The sequence below is a fragment of the Camelina sativa genome, chromosome 15 (assembly GCF_030686135.1).
Source record: "Camelina sativa cultivar CO46 ecotype springtype chromosome 15, ASM3068613v1".
NCBI classification, from domain to species: domain Eukaryota; kingdom Viridiplantae; phylum Streptophyta; class Magnoliopsida; order Brassicales; family Brassicaceae; genus Camelina; species Camelina sativa.
Window position 1 is genome coordinate 23,488,761 of NC_141894.1, and position 19,633 is coordinate 23,508,393.

General features: G+C 45.1%; 1 non-coding gene across 1 annotated transcript; it reads left to right on the forward strand.

The window, feature by feature from the left end:
* The first annotated feature begins 403 nt into the window (after positions 1–403).
* LOC147926985 (small nucleolar RNA R71) lies at positions 404–510 on the forward strand. Its single transcript, XR_015583079.1, has one exon. It is a non-coding gene; the product is annotated as a small nucleolar RNA R71 (small nucleolar RNA).
* Positions 511–19,633: the final 19,123 nt, after the last annotated feature.

Sequence of the window (19,633 nt, forward strand, 5' to 3'; positions counted from 1 at the left end):
TAGGTTGTTGTTCTTGAAACCACCTTGGTTGTAGCCCTTGAATCCACCTTGGTTTTGCATATAGCAAAGCTCAGCAAACTCATTCTCCCCCTCTTGAACTGGAGCTTCTTCTTCACCAATGAAGTGAATGGATTTGGACTGGCTGAGGAGTATCTTGTCAAGTTTCTCATTGACCATCTTCAAATCCTTCTTGTACTTGTCCTCTTGATCAGTTGAGGAACTCCTTATGGTCCTATCATAATCTTCATTATAGTTCCCATCAGACTGAGCTAGATTCTCAACTAACTCCCAGCCTTCATCCACATGCTTGTTGAGGAAGTTCCCATTGGAGGCTGTATCAAGAAGCATTCTGAACTTTGGAAGCACTCCTCTATACAGTGTGCTCAACAATGACTCCATACTGAAACCATGATGAGGACATTGAGTTTGGTAGCCCTTGAATCTTTCCCAAGCTTCACAAAAGCTCTCATTGTTCCTTTGAGCAAATCCAGAGATCTCATTCCTCAGCCTTGCTGTCCTAGCATTAGAGAAGAATTTGGCCAAGAAAGCCTTCTTACATTGATCCCAAGTAGTGATAGCACCAGTGGGCAGAGTCTTCTCCTATAAATGAGCCTTGTCCCCAAGAGAGAAAGGGAACAACCTCAGCTTGAAACCATCTTCACTTACTCCATTGATCTTGGCAAGACCACAGATTCTGTCAAACTCATCAAGATAATCAAGTGGATCCTCCATAGGCAATCCATGAAACTTATTGGCCTGAATCATTGAGATCAATCCACTCTTGATCTCAAAGTTGTTGTTGGCAACTGTTGGTGGCACAATGCCAGCTCTTTGGTTGTGTGTGATGGGTGCATCTCCAGCACCAATATGTCTTGGTCTCTGAACCTGATCCTGATGATCCATAGCTACTGGAACCTCTTGTTGTTGCTGAACAACCCTCCTTTTCTTGGATCCCAAACCCTTGGTCAACTTGTTGATGCTGTCACTATGCCTAAGAAGATTGTCCTTTCCTTTGGACCTTGTGTGCATCAACAAACACAAACGATTTTTGCCAGGCAAGCGACTGAGCACAGGCTCAAGTAGGAGGTTAGGTCGACTGGAAACTGAGGTTAAAAGAGATCCGGCGTCTGGCTCGAGCAAGTGCTCGATCACTACTCGGTCGAGTGGTGGTCGAGTGACTGGTCGAGTTGTACCTGAAATGGAACTTCCACCCAGAAACAGAAGATTCAAGCACAGCAACCTCACAAGTGTATAAACGAACTTAATCTTAGACTAATATGGATCCTAAATGTGACAAAAACAAACTCAAACAGGCAATGGCGCCAAATTGAGACATGGTTATTTGTGTGGTGAGATGAAAGGTGGCAGTGTATGCAATGATGAGATATGGAATGATGGGTGTTTCAATTCCCCTTATGCAGTTGCAGTATAAGAGGTGTCAATCCAATTTGAGTGCTTGTGAACAATCAAGATATGCATATGAATCTAAGTTAAGCCAAGTGTAAAGATTGTTTGTCACTAACAATCCTAAGATGAAAATGATAAAAAGCAGAAAGTAAACTACAAGAACTAAGAACTAAATGCAAATAAAACAGGATGATTATAAAAGCAATGATGCAAGAACAGAAATAGAAACTACTATTAATGAACTAGTGCAAGACAATGAATGAACAGAAAGCTAAATGTATGCAATAGGAATGAAACAGGAATGAAACAAGACAATCACAAATCATAAACAAGAGTTCTGGGGATGAACTCGAGCAGCACTCGACCGAGTGTAGGTCGAATGAGTGGTCGAGCTAGACTAATCCGGGAAAACAGAGCAATGCAATAAAAACAGAGTAAAGCAAACACAAATTAAACAGCAAGCAAATAACAAGATTAAGACTTTAAAATCAATAAACAAAGAAGGTTCCTGAGGATGGATTCATGGGATGAACTAATCATTGTGGTCATCTAACTTGATCAACAAATCTCAAGCAAGCTATGAGCTAACCTCTAGACATATTAATCTAAGACAAGTTTCTCCCACTCTCATGGTCAAGAAACAATCAAACCTATGCAATTCTAGACTTGTTCTCACACAGTAAAGAATCTACACAAGCAGGCATTAAGCAATACATCTCAAACCAAACAAGACCTCTAATCTCTTAGCAAGCCTAATGGTAAGCTCTAGATCTAGCCTTATCTATGCTTCTTAAACATTGGTGTGATGCTAAAAAGCTTGAGATCAGATCCTACCCTCTCAGATATAGGATCAGCATTAAGAACATCTAGCCTAGAAGAGATCTACAACAATCAAGCTTGACCAAATCAAATATACCACAAGATCAATCCATCCTAACCCATCCTCAAGATCCTAAGAAGACTACTCACAACAAGACATGATCAAACAAATCATAAACCCAGAAATTATTGAAACTTGCATGATTAGAAAGATAAGATGAAGATCTACAACTTTAAAGAAGAAATCAAACTCAGATTCTCAATACTCAGAAAGTTATGGAACCCACAAGTATGAAGAATTTCTTCTTTTTTAAGTACAAAATCCAAAAAGAAAATAAAAAGGCAAAAGGAATAAATCCTAAAAAGGTAAAAACTAGGTTTTTATAATATCTAAAAGCTGGACTAAAAACTAGATTCTTTGGTGGCTGTAGGTACAAGGCTTTATATAGGAAGGGGAGTGGAAGCCCTAAAAATGGGAAAAGTCAAAGTAGTCAACGGACCGGTCAACTCGACCAGTGCTCGGTCGAGTGACAGGTCGAGCTGGCTTCTCTTGTGCAACTCCACATGGTCGAGTCCATCTCCCACTCGGTCGAGTGCTTGGTCGAGCTGGACTCCGGACCTTGGTTCTTCAGCCTTAACTCCCTTGTTTCCTCCTCATGATTGCTTCACACGTCTTCTCCATTGCTTCCATGCTCCTTAAGCTCTAAAATCACCTGTTTATGCATTAAAAGATGCAAATGCAGCGCAACTACACTCTAATGCATGATTAGTCCTAAAGCTACACAATAATGGCCTAAAAGGATCGCAAAAGATGCAAAAGATGTAAATAAACTAAGGGAAAACAAGGTAAAATATATGAACATCAGGTCGTCACCCTCAAGCGCGCTCTCGGATCGTCATCCGAAGCAACATACCACTCCCACTCTCTGGCCACAAAGTCCATCGAGCTATCGGTATCACATGAGTTGGGCCCACACGGCCTTGAGCAAAACAAATACTGATGCCAACGAGTATCTCCCGGCTAGATCTAACTCACCATTTCCACAAAAACTTTGCCTTTTTGGAAACTTTCTAATTCTGGAAACCTTCCCTTTTGTGGAAACTTTCTATTTATTGAAACTTCCAAAAATAGAAACCCGAGCTATTTCTCTTTTCCCATGACAACAACAGTCAACATAAAGAAAAATACTCATCTTATTAACCTCAAAAATGTCATAATCGTTACAATCTCATCGAAAATACATCAAAAACATAAAAATACAATAATCGGAGCCATCAACCCGCATCCCGAGCACCACCTCATCCTGATACTTAGTCGCACAACCAACCACCCCTAAGCGACCAAATATCAAGAGAGATGGGCTGGAATGCTCCGTACCCGCTCCAGCCACGGACTACAGCTCGGACCCGGCTAGACAAGCTCAAGTCGCAGTCTGCTTCTCAAACCACTTCTTAAACCTTGCCTTCATCCTCGCCTCGGGCTCCCAAGTCTGCTCCTTTATTCCATCACAGTCCCACAGGACTCTCATCAAAGGAATCTTCTTCTTCCGAAATTCCTTGACTCTCCTCTCGAGCACCCTCAATGGCCTCGCCTCTAAAGTCATGTTAGGCTGAAGATCCTCAGGAATCTAAGCCAACAACTGATCACCCTCATGAAGACACTTCCTCAGCATCGACACATGAAATACCTTGTGGAACGCACGCATAACCTCAGGCAACTCCAGCCTATATGCCACTGGCCCCACACGCTCAACCACTCTGAACGGACCCATGTACCTCGGACTCAACTTAGTCTCTGACAATGACCTGTTCGGACCCCGCAACATGGCCATCTTGAGGTACACTCTATCACCAACTGAAACTCAAGATCTTTTCTCCTCTTATCAGCATAGTTGTTCTACCGATCCTGAGTCTCCTTCATGTTCAGCCTCAGAACCCGAATCTTCTCCGAGGTCTCCTGAACAAAATCTGCACCAAATATGCTTCTCTCCCCCACCTGAGTCCAACATAATGGTGTACGACACGGCCTCCCATACAAAGCCTCATAAGGAGCCATCCCAATACTAGCCTGGTAACTGTTGTTATAAGCAAACTCCACCAAGCTCAAATGATCTGCCCAATGACCACCCCAATCCAGCACACACATCCTTAGTAAATCCTCCAAAATCTGGATCGTCCTCTCTGACTGACCGTCCGTCTGAGGATGATAGGCTGTACTCAAATGCACCTTCGTGCCCATCTCCGCCTGAAATGCCTTCCAGAACACCGAGGTGAACTTGGAATCTCTATCAGACATAATACTAACAGGCACACCATGCAACCTGACTATCTCCCTCACGTACTTCTTGGCCAAAACCGCTGCTCCATCAGTTTTCTTGATGGCCAGAAAATGTGCAGACTTAGTCAAACGGTCCACAATGACCCAAATAGCATCAAATGTCCTCGATACAGGCAAACCTACCACGAAATCCATCGTGATCAAATCTCACTTCCACTCCGGAATGGGTAAACTCTGTAATAATCCACCAGGAATCTGATGCTCCGCCTTCACCAGCTGGCAAGTATCACACTTTGCCACCCAGTCGGCTACGTCCTTCTTCATCCCGACTCAGTGATAATACCGCTTGAGGTCACGGTACATCTTGGTCGCCCTTGGATGAATAGAGAACATGCTCGAATGAGCCTCTCTCAGTATCTCCTGCCTCAAATCCTCACCCTTGGGCACACAGATCCGACCATGCACAAGGATAGTACCATTAGCAGAAACCTGATACTCTGCACCCGCAGCCTTAGAGGCATTCACCAGCCCCTCATCGCTCTCCTGAGCTAACCTCACTCTGCTCAACAAATCCGCTCTATCAGCTGCCTCCAACCCCAAAGGTTCCTGTGAGATAGCACACAAACTCAACGCACTAATCTCACCTACCAACGCCTCCAAATCCTGCTCCTGAGCCGAAGCCACCCGCTTCCGACTCAAGGAATCTGCAACCAAGTTAGCTTTACCAGGATGGTAAGCTATGTCCAGATCATAATCCGCTACCAACTCCATCCAACGCCTCTGCCTCAAATGCAGCTCAGGCTGAGTAAAAATGTACTTCAGACTCTTGTGATCTGTAAATACCTGTACTTTCCCACCATACAGATAGGATCTCCAAATCTTAAGAGCAAAGATCACTGCTGCCATCTCCAAATCATAAGTAGGATAATTAGCTTCATGCTTCCGCAACTGCCGCGAAGCATACACTATAACCTTTCCCTGCTGCATAAGTACACAACCCAACCCCACTCTAGAAGCATCTGTATACACAACATAAGGCTCGTCCTGCTCAGGCAGTGCTAACACCGGCGTGGTAGTCAACATCTGCTTGAGACTTGCAAAACTTGCCTCACACTCTGGTGACCACACAAATGGGAAATCCTTCCCTGTAAGCTTAGTCATCGGCTGAGCCATACTCGCAAAACCCCGAACAAACCTCCTGTAGTAACCTGCTAACCCCAGGAAACTTTGAATCTCAGTGGCACTCTGCGGCCTCGGCCACTCCCTGATAGACTGAATCTTCTCTGGATCCACTGAAACTCCCTCAGCTGAAACAATGTGTCCTAAGAACCCCATCTCACGCTGCCAGAAACTGCACTTACTCAGCTTAGCAAACAACTTCTGCTCCCGCAGCTTCTCCAACACTGCTCTCAAATGTACTGCATGCTCCTCAGGATTCTTAGAATATACCAGGATGTCGTCGATAAAAATGATGACTGACACGTCCAGAAACTCCTGGAACACGCTGTTCATCAATCTCATAAACGCAGCTGGCACATTTGTCAACCCAAACGGCATCACCACAAACTCGTAGTGCCCGTATCTCGATCTGAAGGCTGTCTTCCTCATATCTGCCTCATGTATAGGAATCTGATGATATCCTGATGCCAAGTCAATCTTGGAGAACCAAGTAGCACCCCTGAACTGATCCAACAACTCATTAATCCTCGGGAGAGGGTACTTGTTCTTCACAGTAACTCGGTTCAAAGCCCGATAGTCAATACACAACCGAAAACTCCCATCCTTCTTCTTAACAAAGAGCACCGGAGCTCCCCACGGTGAACAACTAGGACGTATAAAACCCTTACTCAACAAATCTTTCAGCTGCTTCTTCAGCTCTGCCATCTCTGCTGGAGCCATCCTGTAAGGAGCCTTGGATAACGGCATCGTCCCCGGTTCCGACTCAATAGGAAAAGGATCCAACCGAGATGGTGGTAATCCCTGCAATGACTGGAACACATCCTCAAAGTCCTCCACCACCGGAATACCGCTAACCGTAGACTTCCCCACTGACTCTGGCATGGATATAGTAACCAGATAAGCCTCACGGCCCTTCTCGATCATCTTCCCAGCCTGAACGGCTGAGATCACGAGACTCCCGAAGTCGGTCTAATACCCTGAAAAACCAACTTCCCTCCTGGACGCTCAAACTCCACTCTACCCCGATAGCAATCCAAATGCACCCTATGCCGATGCAACCAATCCATCCCGAGAATAACATCATACAACTCCACTGGACTGATTAGCAAATCCGCTGGCCATGCCTCTCCTGCGATCTGGATATCAACCCCTCCAGTTCGTCCAATGACCCTCAAGAACTTGCCTCCCGCAACTCTGACAAATCCCGTACGCTCACCAGGATCCCCTCTGATCCCCGCACTCTCGGCACACTCCGCAGTAATGAAGCTATGAGAAGCTCCAGAATCAAACATGACATGGGACTTAAACCCGCCCACCAACAAGGTCCCTACACAAACCTCATGTGTTGAGAACCTAACACTTGACCACAAGAAAAGACAAATATAATCTGAACTATTGAATTGACCAAGTTCGAATCTCAGAAGTTATACCTGTGATCGCTCCTGCACTAGTGCCACCGGACTCCTTGGTCGAGTACACCTGAGACGACGGCTCGATCCAACCCACCGGCTGCACACTGTGCTGCACCCCTGGCTGAGCTCCAGCCTGCAACACTGCTACTGCCCTCTGCTGCAACTTGGGACAACGAGGCTTGATGTGTCCCGTCTCTCTGCAGTAGTAACACACTCGGGTATCTGTCCGCGGCTCCGTCACCGCCCGCTGCTCTGTCACTGCCCCCTGCTCACCTCTCTGAGGACAGTCAGTTACCTTATGGTCCCTGCTACCACACCCGAAGCATCTCGCACCACCGTACCTCGGCCTCTGCATATCCTCAAACTTCTGCTTCTGCCCATGCGCAGGCTTGCCGCCCTTGCTAGGAAAAGAATGCGGCTGAGACCGCTGTGGCTGCACTGAAGGACTGACCACAACAAACTGTGACCTCAAGTCATCCTCTATCCCAGCTGCAACCTCAACCAACTCCGCTCTCGTAGCATAGCTCCTCACTCTGGACCGAGTCATCAAATCATCCCGCAGAGCCAACAAAAACCTCCACACCTGAGCCGACTCTGGCTCCCATGCCCTGCCTGCATACCCCACAAGCCGACTGAACTCTGCATCCAGCTCCCGCACTGTACGGTCCCCCTGACTCAACCCCAAGAACCGTGCCTCCATGCGATCAAGAGCCTCCTGAGGAAAATACATGGAGTTAAACTCCCTCACAAAATCTCCCCAAGACATACCCCGCTGCACCCTCCGTATTGTTACCGTCCTCCACCACACACTTGCTTCTCCTGACAAGTAAAACACTGCCAGATCCACCCTTTACCGGTCGGGACACCTAAGCGAAAGGAAAATATCCTCCATCCGCTCTCTCCACTCATCCGCTACACGCGGATCGGTACTTCCTGAGAAATACCCTGCTCCCACATGCCGCAACTGCTCCATCATCCGCACATACTGAGCATCCACTACCTCGGCCCCCGGCTGCACACCTGCCTGCAAACCCGCTGCAGGCTGCACCACTGGAACCTGCCCACCAACACCTGGCGGCACTACTGGATCCTTCCCACCAACCACTGGCGGCACCACTGGATCCTGACCACCACCCACTGGCGGTGCTACTGCTGGAAGTCGCTGCAAAACCTGAGTTAGCAAGCCCATCAAGACGTCCTCCCTGCCTGGAGCACCTCCTGCTGCAACCCCCACACCTGGGGCAACACCGTGACCGACACCGGGCCCATCCGCCCTGCCGTCACCCAAACCAGCCTGGTCTCCAGACACACTAGGATGAACCTGTGACTCCGCCACCTCCTCACTGTCCATGCTCTAGGTCACACTCACACTGGCCTCAGGAACCTGACCTCGTCCCCGACCACGACCACGACCACGCCCACGACCACGACCACGACCGTGACCAACAGCATCCTCACCTCTAACCATCTGTCATCCAAGAACAGAAGGCTAATCAAACAATAATTCTAATACACAAAAACACAACTTACCGTGGAATCACAAAATAGGGTCGAAGAGGATGTTCTAGGACTTCATGCCACACACAATTGACCAACTCACACAATCAATCATAGCATGGAATCCTAAAGATAAACAGCAAAAGCACAATGAACCCTAGACCTAGAACCGTAAGGGCTCAGATACCAAAATGAAACAACCCTTCCCGTTTTTTTTTTTTTTACCTTAATTTACTAGTGGTCCCATACCCACTAACATCTTAACAACAAGCAATAACCGCGGATAACTCAATAAAAACAATTCCACTAAAGCAGAAGAAATCCAACAATTCAAACCAACATCCAATAACACAATAAACCAGTAAAGAAGTATCCAAAAGCTAACATCCTACAATGTTCCATTGACTTAATCTAGCAGCCTAACAACAGCTAAACCACAATCAATCAAGCCTCTAGAACATCCCTTCCTCATCGCCTTGATTCCACGATCACACTTTGCCTTAACCTGCACATCACAAACAACAATTGAGATGCGTAAGTATTATCACAAATACTTAGTGAGGCCGTCCTCCCATCTACTGGGTTATACACACAAGCATATGAGACTCCCAAGTCAATCAAAAAAGAAGAACATAAGCAATACATCAAACCAGGAAATAACAAGTCTTGGATAAAGCTAGTATTGACCGATGCTACTTCGGCGTCAACCGATGCTACAAGAACTAGTGCCGACCGATGCTGATATGGTGCCGATCGATGCTACTCAAGATGGTGCCGACCGATGCTCCTCAAAACGGTATCGATCGATGCCTCTTCTGCAGACACGATCTGCGCGAAACTCAGCGACGAACTCCGAACCCAATCAACCCAAAATCGACTCCAATCATGTCTAACCATCTCAGAAATCACTAGGAATCACAAGTACAACGAACCCAAGCAAGCAAACACCACAAAATAACAAGAATCACACAAAATAAGGGAGATCTCATGCTTAGATCAACCATGGTCAAGCAATCATCTCAAGAACAGAAGATTGGGGTTGAGAAATCGATGGAACAACACCTCCAGGAGCTTCTTCTTTGTCCCCAGAAACAGCTATCCCTTCTACAGCCTCAGATCTCTTCAAAATCTCCAAGAACAAGCCCATAAAATCACAGAAACATTTTCTCTCTGATTTCTCTCCTTTTCTCACTTAACGGCGACCAAAAGGACTTTTCCAAACCCTCAAACTCGTCCTTAGACACTTATAACACGATTTAGGGATTTAATTGAACCAAACCGAACCAATCAGCAATTAAAATCGAACCAACCAAACCGGCTGCAACTAGCGTCAATCGATGCCCCAAGGGTATCGATCGATGCCCACACCAAAACCACAGAAAATTGGTTCGCGGATGTTACAGTTGTAGGAGCTTCCTAGGAGCTTGTTCTTGGTTGTTTGAGGTTCAGATTCTTCTGTGGCAAAGGTAAGTGCATGACCATGGCTAATCTAAGCTAGAGGATTCTTTAATCTGCTTGTTGTGTGATGTTAGGCTTGTTAGATCGTTGCTATGGACGTTAGGAAGCTTTCTTGTGGCTTGAGATCGAGTTTTGTGGTTGTAGGTACGAAGATCCGGCGAGAAGCTTTGGGGAAAACATGGTGCTCGACGTTGCGTTGATCGATGCATAACTTGCGTCGGTCGATGCAAGTGCGAGGATGCCGCGTAAAGCTCTAGAGTTTTCGCGTTACGTCGAGCATGCGTCGGACGATGCGGATTGGGTATCGGTCGATGCAAGTTACACTTGCATCGGTCGATGCAGCTTCTGTGTCTATCGATGCTTCCCTATTTGGCATCGTTCGATGCATGTTAGAGTCGGTCGATGCTGAGTCCTGGATTGTTATTTGTCTTTTGTTGACTGTTGTGTGTTGGTTATTGTGACAACCCGTCCCGTGGACCCCGCTAGCCTCACTGCTAGCCGCCCAAACGGACCCCAAGCTGGCCCTGCAGGGCATCGATCCTAACCCATCACTGTGGAAATCCACATCCACCAGTAGGTTATTGGTGCGCCAGGCGTTCCTTGAACCCTGGTCCCCACCCTTTAACAACCTTCCCACAGGACAAGCTGTCACCAATTGCTCTTGCAGGGCCAGCTTGGGGTCCGTTTGGGCGGCTAGCAGTGAGGCTAGCGGGCTAGCAGTGAGGCTAGTGGGCTAGCAGTGAGGCTAGCGGGGTCCACAGGACGGGTTGTCACATAAAAAATCAAGAGTTTGGTTTGGGTTGTTAGCTGGTGGTTTTGCATTTAAAGAGTGTTTCGGGTTGGGCCAGGAAGCCAACCCGTTGACCAGCTCCGAATATCGATTTTGGGTATTACAATTTTGGTATCAGAGCCCAAGGTTATGTCAAACCGGTTCTGACCCGGGAGGCAGTCCTGAGGGGCGTGTAGGCTTAGAAGCTGAAGTGATAAGTTGACTTGGAGAAGTTAAAGTTGATGGATAAGAATGCTACTAAGGTCCGTAGTTTTTCTTGGAGTTGTATGTAACAACTGGAAGTTGGTAAGGAGTTTTCTAGTATGGTTAAACCAATTACTCAACTCACATGGATGGACGTGATGTTCGAGTGGACAAAGGTGTGTGATACTAGCTTCTAAAAGTCAAATGGACATTTGACGAATATCCAAGTTAATATTTTTGAATGACGTTTACCAGGATGGACCACAAAGTTTAAAGATGAGGTACTGTATAAAGATCACCAGTCGAGATTATTCTAGTGCTAGGAGAGCACAAAAAGAAATTGCAGGGGAGGAAGTGGAAAAGTGCAGTGTGGGAGGACACCACACAATAGTGTAGATTATGGAGTTCTACAGGATTACAGTTGATTAAAAAAAAAACAAATAAAAAAAGAATGTGTTATGACAGTGGAGATAAACTGTTTATAATTTGAAGTTGTCTTAAACCGAGTGGGAAAGGGTATGGTGAAAATGGAGATTGTTGGTGGATTGTTGCGGACGACTAGCACTAAGGAGGCAACTTGGGTAGTTGGAGAGCTGGATGAGTCAAGATGAAAGATGTTAAAAAAAAAAATGGTTGATTTTTATATTAGGGTTTTGGAGAGAGCCTTGGAAAATGGATTTTGTACGAAAAAAAAAAAAAGATTGGAAGAAGAGGAATTTGCTAAGTCTACAGTGTATGAAGTTTGATAGGTTGTATAGGAATCCACTAATGATAGTGAAATGGAGATCACTAAAGATTATGAGGTGACATAATTGCTATTTGGTGTTCGATGAATGCAGAATAGACATTATGTGGTGAAGGTGGATTACATGAGAAGTAATACATTGAAAAAAATGCATGGAAGCGTGAAACCTAGAAGGAACGGAAATCCTAAAAGTGTTAGGGAAACACTATGTTAATTTTTAAAACTAGGAAAACTTCAAGTGATGTCAACTTTACAGAGTGAGCGCAGCGGAAGCTTGGTGGATCATGTAACTATGTGTTGCAAAAACCGTAATGGTCACAATTAATGTGTATACTTCTGAGCATTGTTAGAGGTAATGGAAAAACCTTTTGATGGAATTGGAGCATTCTATTCAATTTTGAGAACTAATTGAAAGATGTGTGATATAATGACTAAGCGTTGAAAAGTTAAAGGAACTATGATACTTGACACCCCATGTTGCGTTGGACTAAATCATAGTAATGGAAGAGTTGAGTTTTACCCTAATCAAAAGCTGAAAATGAGGAGCATGAAGATATTAATTCTAGTAAAGGGAAACTAGTTTTAATTAACTGGAAACTTGTGGTTCGTTGTTAGACCAAAAAAGTTTGGGAAAAAGGAACCGGGCATATAGGAGAAGGACACTTCAAGTTGGATTAGATAATCTAAAACATTAAAGATCAAACAGAAGGACACTCGAGGTTGGGATGCAAACTAAGTGGGAGAGAAACTGATTCGCAAATTCGAGGACGAATTTATTCTAAATGGGGGAGAATTGTAACATCCCGAATTTTGAAATGGTGTTATTATGGATCCTAATTCAGCCCATAAAGGCCCAAGAAGAGCTAAGTCACAAAAACGACAAGGGTTATTGTGTGTAATGGTGTTAACGTGGATGCAGTCATATCGCCGTCCTTGTTTTGTCGAGAGAAGAGAGTTTGTAAACCCTAATCCTAAGTCTCTCTCAATGTCGGAGTTCACCGTCTTTCTCATGTCGTTGTCATTGCCATTGTTGAGTAGAAGAGAAAGAGGTCACAGAGATTTGTTGTGCGCCACCGTCGATCACCACTGTTGGTGAGCAAGCTATCGTATATCACTGGATTTGCTACCATGTGTTAACCGCTGTCACTGGAGATGTCAGCCACTGTCACCGAAAGCAGCCATAGGCCATCGTCGAGGCCATTATAGGTAAGGAAACCTAGATTTGTTTTATAACTTGGGCTGGAAGTTACCGACTGTGTAGACCTAATCCTTAATTTGTTGCTTGCTTGTGATGTATGTTGTTGAACCATGGGGAAGTAGCCACCGTGTGACTAAACCGTCACGTCGAACCGTCGAGGATTGGCTGAGAGTGAAAGGCGAGCGAGGTAAACGGCTAAGCTAACACTCGTGTATGTTGTTGTTGTGGTTTGCTGTGTTGATTATTGAACCGGGAGCATAAACCAACTAAACCGGAAATAGTTTGTGTAATTAAGGTCCGTTACCAAACTTAATTATGTGGGTACGTGAAAAGTGTGGTGTTGTGCGATCATGTATAATTGGGACTACTGAACTCGAACGTATTCGTGGTTACGTGGGTTTATTAAATTACTAGATTTTGGTTTGATTTGATTATTAAGCTAATTCTTGTTAATTTGATTAAAGACTTTGGTTTGGGTTGGTTCAATGGATTAAATCATGGATATGATTTTGTATATTATTTGACCGGTCTAAACCATTGCAGACCGAGATTGTTGTCAAAGCGGGATTTATTGTTGCAAATGATAAACCAAGGATTCTATTCGTGTGGCTAAGGTGAGGACTAGCTGGTGTTTTCTACATATTCAGATATGTTTGGATAGTTGCTTAGTCTAGGATTATGCTGAGTATACCTATATGTTACATAGTATATAAGTAACGTATATTTGAATGAGTGTATATCTTATTTATACGTATATAAATAATATATATTTATTATAATATATAAGAACTAGAATAAATAGGAGAATAGAAAATGAATGTGTGTTGATTGATATTGATATTGTTGCGTGAATGCATGTTTTGTGGTGGTAAAATAAGTGCTTGTGTGTGAGGAGATAAGGTGCCAAGGCACGTAGATGCGGGTGAGCCGCAGAGAGTCCTGCAAGTAGAAATCCTTGTAGTTGTGTGGTGGTCTACGGGCGCGGAATGCGGGTAGATCAAGATTGGCTGACGAGCCAACGATGAGAGGTGCATGGAAGAAGTGCAAGATGGCCCGAGGGATCCAGATCCACGAGTGAGATGTACATGGAAGAAGTGCAAAAGCACGAGGGATCCATTATGCACGGGATGACGATGTTGTGTGGACCGTCGAATCCTGCCCGCCTGTGTGGTGGTGGTATCATGGGACGTACGTAGTTCCATTTGTGTGATGTGTGCTTATGTTTGTGTGTCACAGGATTTAGGATATGAGGTTGATGAACAGCGTGTTTCAGGAGTTTCTGGATGTGTCTGTCATCATTTTCATCGACGATATCCTGGTTTATTCTAAGAGTCCCGAGGAGCATGTATTGCATTTGAGGGCAGTTATGGAGAAGCTGCGGGAGCAGAAGTTGTTTGCCAAGTTGAGCAAGTGTAGTTTTTGGCAGCGTGAGATGGGTTTTCTGGGTCACATTGTTTCTGCAGAGGGAGTTTCTGTGGATCCAGAGAAGATTCAGGCTATCAGAGATTGGCCTAGACCGCAGAATGCCACAGAGATCAGGAGTTTCCTTGGGTTGGCAGGTTACTACAGGAGATTTGTGCAGGGGTTTGCAAGCAGAGCACGTCCTATGACTAAGTTGACAGGGAAGGATGTTCCTTTTGTCTGGTCAGAAGAGTGTGAGGAAGGCTTTGCAAGCCTGAAGGAGATGTTGACTACTGCGCCAGTGTTGGCTTTGCCTGAGAAGGGAGAACCCTATGTGGTTTATACAGATGCATCTATGGGAAGGTGATTGCCTATGCTTCGCGGTAGTTGCGGGTGCATGAAGGCAACTATCCTACTCATGATTTGGAGATGGGTGCTGTAGTTTTTGCCTTGAAGATTTGGAGATCTTATCTTTATGGTACAAAGGTACAGATGTTTACAGATCATAAGAGCCTGAAGTATATATTCACTCAGCCTGAGCTGAATTTGAGACAGAGGCGGTGGATGGAGCTTGTGGCGGATTATGATTTGGAGATATCCAATCATCCTGGTAAGGCTAACACGGTTGCAGATGCTCTGAGTCGGAAGAGAGTAGCTTCGGCTCAGGAGCAGGAGATGGAGTCTCTGGTAGGGGAGATCTGTTCTTTGAGCTTGTGTGCTGTTTCACAGGAACCGTTGGGTTTGGAAGCAGTAGATAGAGCAGATCTCCTGAGTATAGTGCGGTTGGCTCAGGAGAAGGATTTGGGGCTGGTGAATGCCTCTAAGGATGAGGATTCAGAGTATCAGGTCTCAGATAATGGTACCATCTTGGTGCACGGTCGGGTTTGTGTGCCCAAGGATGAGGAGTTGAGGCAGGAGATTCTGAGAGAGGCTCATGCGAGCAAGTTGTCTATTCATCCAGGAGCGACTAAGATGTACAGTGACCTCAAGAGGTACTATCATTGGGTCGGGATGAAGAAGGATGTGGCTAGTTGGGTTTCGAGGTGTGATGTGTGTCAGCTAGTGAAGGCTGAGCATCGAGGTCCTGGCGGGTTACTGAAGAGTCTACCCATTCCTGAGTGGAAGTGGGATATGGTCACTATGGATTTTGTGGTAGGATTGCCAGTGTCACAGACCTTTGATGCTATTTGGGTCATTGTGAACCAGTTGACTAAGTCAGCACATTTTCTGGCCATTAAGAAGACTGATGGAGCAGCGGTCTTGGCTAAGTAGTATGTGAGAGAGATAGTCAGATTGCATGGGGTGCCAGCGAGAATTATGTCTGACAGAGATTCTAAGTTCACTTTGGTGTTCTAGAAGGCATTTCAGGCAGAGATGGGCACTCAGGTGCATATGAGTACAGATCATCCCCAGACAGATGGACAGTCTGAGAGGACGATCCAGACGCTGGAGGATTTGCTGAGGATGTGTGTGTTGGATTGGGGTGGCCATTGGGCAGATCACCTGAACCTGTTAGAGTTTGCTTACAACAACAGTTATCAGGCGAGTATTAAGATGGCTCCTTATGAGGCTTTGTATGGGAGACCATGTCGTACACCATTATGCTGGACTCAGGTGGGGGAGAGGAGCATGGTTGGGGCTAGTTTTGTTCAGGAGACTCAGAGAAGATTCGGGTTCTCGAGCTGAACATGAAGGAGGCTCAGGATAGACAGAGGAGTTATGCTGATAGGAGGAGGAGAGATCTTGAGTTTCTGGTAGGAGACAGAGTGTACCTCAAGATGGCCAGGTTGCGGGGTCTGAACAGGTCATTGTCAGAGACTAAGTTGAGTCTGAGGTATATGGGTCTATTCAGAGTGATTGAGCGGGTTGGACCAGTGGCATATAGGCTGAAGTTACCTGAGGTGATGCGTGTATTCCATAAGGTTTTCCAGTGTCTATGTTGCGGAAGTGTCTCCGTGAGGGTGAGCAGGTGTTGGCTAAGATTCCTGAGGATCTTCAGCCTAGCATGACATTGGAGGCGAGACCAGTGAGGGTTCTCGAGAGGAGGATCAAGGAACTTCGAAAGAAGAAGATTCCTTTGATGAGAGTCTTGTGGGACTATGATGGTGTTGAGGAGCAGACTTGGGAACCTGAGGCAAAGATGAAGGCAAGGTTCAAGAAGTGGTATGAGAAGCAAGCCGCGACTTGAGTTCTTTTAGCCTGGTCCCATCTGTAATCCGTGGCTGGAGCGGGAATGAAGTATTCCAGCCCATCTCTCTTGTTACTCAGTCGCTTGGGTTGGTTGGTTGTGCGACTCAGTAACAAGATGAAGTGGTGTTCGGGGTACAAAGTTCCCGTGAGGCGGGGTTTTGGAGGAAAGTTTCCTGAAATAAAAGTTCCAAAAGTGGAAAGTTTCCAAAAATGGAAAGTGCTAAATATGGAAAGTTTTACGGGAATTAGAATTTTTCCATTTTAGCGGTGGAGAGGCTTGGAGGGGTTGTGTGTGGCCTTAGTGGCGGACTTTTGAGTCAGTGTGCCAGTGTGTGGCGGTCTTTTTAGACATTTTGTGGTCTTTGTGACGGGCTTTTTAGCCAGAGTGTCTTTGTGACGGTCCTCTTTAGGACATTTGGTTGGCCTTGTTGGCGGTCCTCTTTAGGACATTTATTTGGCCTTTGTGGCGTGCTGTTTAGCCAGAGTGTCTTTGTGACGCTCCTTCGGGACAGATGGTCTTTGTGACGGGCTTTTTAGCCAGAGTGTCTTTGTGACGGTCCTCTTTAGGACATTTGTTTGGCCTTGGTGGCGGTCCTCTTTAGGACATTTGTTTGGCCTTGGTGGCGGTCCTCTTTAGGACATTTTGTTTGGCCTTGGTGGCGGTCCTCTTTAGGACATTTTCTTTGGCCTTTGTGGCGGCCCTTGTGGCATGTATATGATCCTTTTGTGGTCATGAGGTATTCCAGTGAGGGGATATGTGGATGGTAGGACATTGAGATGTTTTACGCGAGCCACGGGAAGGAAACCTGGATAGGGATAGGACTCAGACGTGTTCAGAATTGTTTGCTCGTGGCTCTTGCAGGACTTAGGTTCTCCTAGTACTGCCATATTCAGAGACTTTGTGGCTTGGGAGTATGGTTGGTATATCGACTTCGGACGACGGTCCAGAGGCGCGCTGTAGGGTGACAACCCGAGAGACGAGTTTGGATTTTTCCTTATATATTTTGGCATGCGGGTTTAGGCCCGATGAGGAGCCAACATTTGACATACAGAATTAGGTCTGATGAGGAGCCAATAAGAACTCAAGGTCTAGGCCTATGAGCAAAGGAAAGTCCAAAAGTCGAGAGCAAATGACGCTTGGAGCGTGAGTCTATCACCTAGAGGTGACCTTCTGCGGATCGGTCGGAGGAGTGCGGGCCGTGGAGACGGTTGCGCGGGGGTCCTTGGCTGATGGTTGTTCGAGATTCGAGGATGAATCTAGTTTTGTGGGGGAGAATTATGACACCCGCGAACCGGAATCCCGGTTTAGGGTGTGCATCGATCGATGCACTGGAGCATCGGTCGATGTTGACTCAATTCTCTGCGTTTTGACATAAGTCAAACGCTGCATTTTGGGCAAAAGGGAAAAGCGAAAACCCTTAAGTCGTTTTTGTCTCATTAGTCGTGGGTGGTGGCCGTTTTTGAGAGAAAACGAAAGGAGAGAAAAGTTATTGAGAAGTTCTTGGTGATTTCAGGAGTTTTGTGGCGTTTCTTGGTGAGATCTGTAGCTGGGATCGTTGTGGGAGCTTCCTAGGAGCTTGTTCTTGGTTGTTTGAGGTTCAGATTCTTCTGTGGCAAAGGTAAGTGCATGACCATGGCTTATCTAAGCTAGATGATTCTTTAATCTGCTTGTTGTGTGATGTTAGGCTTGTTAGATCGTTGCTATGGACGTTAGGAAGCTTTCTTGTGGCTTGGGATCGAGTTTTGTGGTTGTAGGAACGAAGATCCGGCGAGAAGCTTCGGGGAAAACACATTGCTCGACGTTGCATCGATCGATGCATAACTTGTGTTGGTCGATGCAAGTGCAAGGACGGCACGTAAAACTCTAGGGTTTTTGCGTTATGTCGAGCATGCGTCGGTCGATGCGGATTGGGTATCGGTCGATGCAAGTTACACTTGCATCGGTCGATGCAGCTTCTGTGTCTATCGATGCTTCCCTATTTGGCCTCGGTCGATGAATGTTGGCGTCGGTCGATGCTGAGTCCTGGATTGTTATTTGTCGTTTGTTGACTGTTGTGTGTTGGTCATTGATACTCTATTTCTTGTGTGTATAGCCCAGTAGATGGGAGGATTGCCTTACTGAGTGTTTATAAAATACTCATGCATTGCAATATGTGTTTGTGGTGCAGGTAAAGGCAAAGTGTGATCGTGGAATCAAGGCAATGAAGAGGAGGATGTTCTAGTGGTTCGCTTGGTTGTCTAGCTTCTGTTAGGTTGCTAGAGTTGAGTCCTAGAACATTGTTTAGGATTGCTGGTTATTGATTTATGCTGTTGGATTATTAGTTTATGATTAGATTTTATACTGGATATTATTCTATTGGTTATTATATTTATTGGATATTATTTATTGGATATTGGTATTGTTTTCCGCTGTTGGTTGTGATTGTGGTTAGGTGGCTAGTGGATATGGGACCACTAGTTGTAGTTTATTTATTATATTACATTTATTATTTATTATTTAAAAAAAAAGAAAAAAGGTCGGTCGTTTAAAAATGATCCACACAATCGTACCTTGTTAGTTAAACACATCAGTAAATTTCTGTTTTAATTGTTTACGAGCCATGACTCATGGCCGTCGCTAACTTTTCGAGGGCTACAATCAAAGAAAAAAAATGTTTATTATAACAAAGACAAAAAATTTAAATGTTTATTATAACAAAGACAAAAAATTTATAAAAATGTTTAAATGTTTATTATAACAAAGACAAAAAATTTATAAAAATAATACATATATATATATTTAAATGTTTATTATAACAAAGACAAAAAATTTATAAAAATGAGCCATAGGTTGTTCAAACTCCCGATGAGTGAGTCTCCACTAACACTCCTAACACCACTAGACCAAAGAATTTTTTGACAAATCTGGGCTGAACTTTGTATATAGTATATACGGCCGCAAGTTGATGCTTCATTGGTTTAGCTTATGGACTGGCTCTCGCCATGAGTACTATTAGTACTATTCGAGGAGATGCTTTATTTTTTATTCATGAATATGATATTTTTCTCTATTTTTCATTTTCAAATATTTGATTCC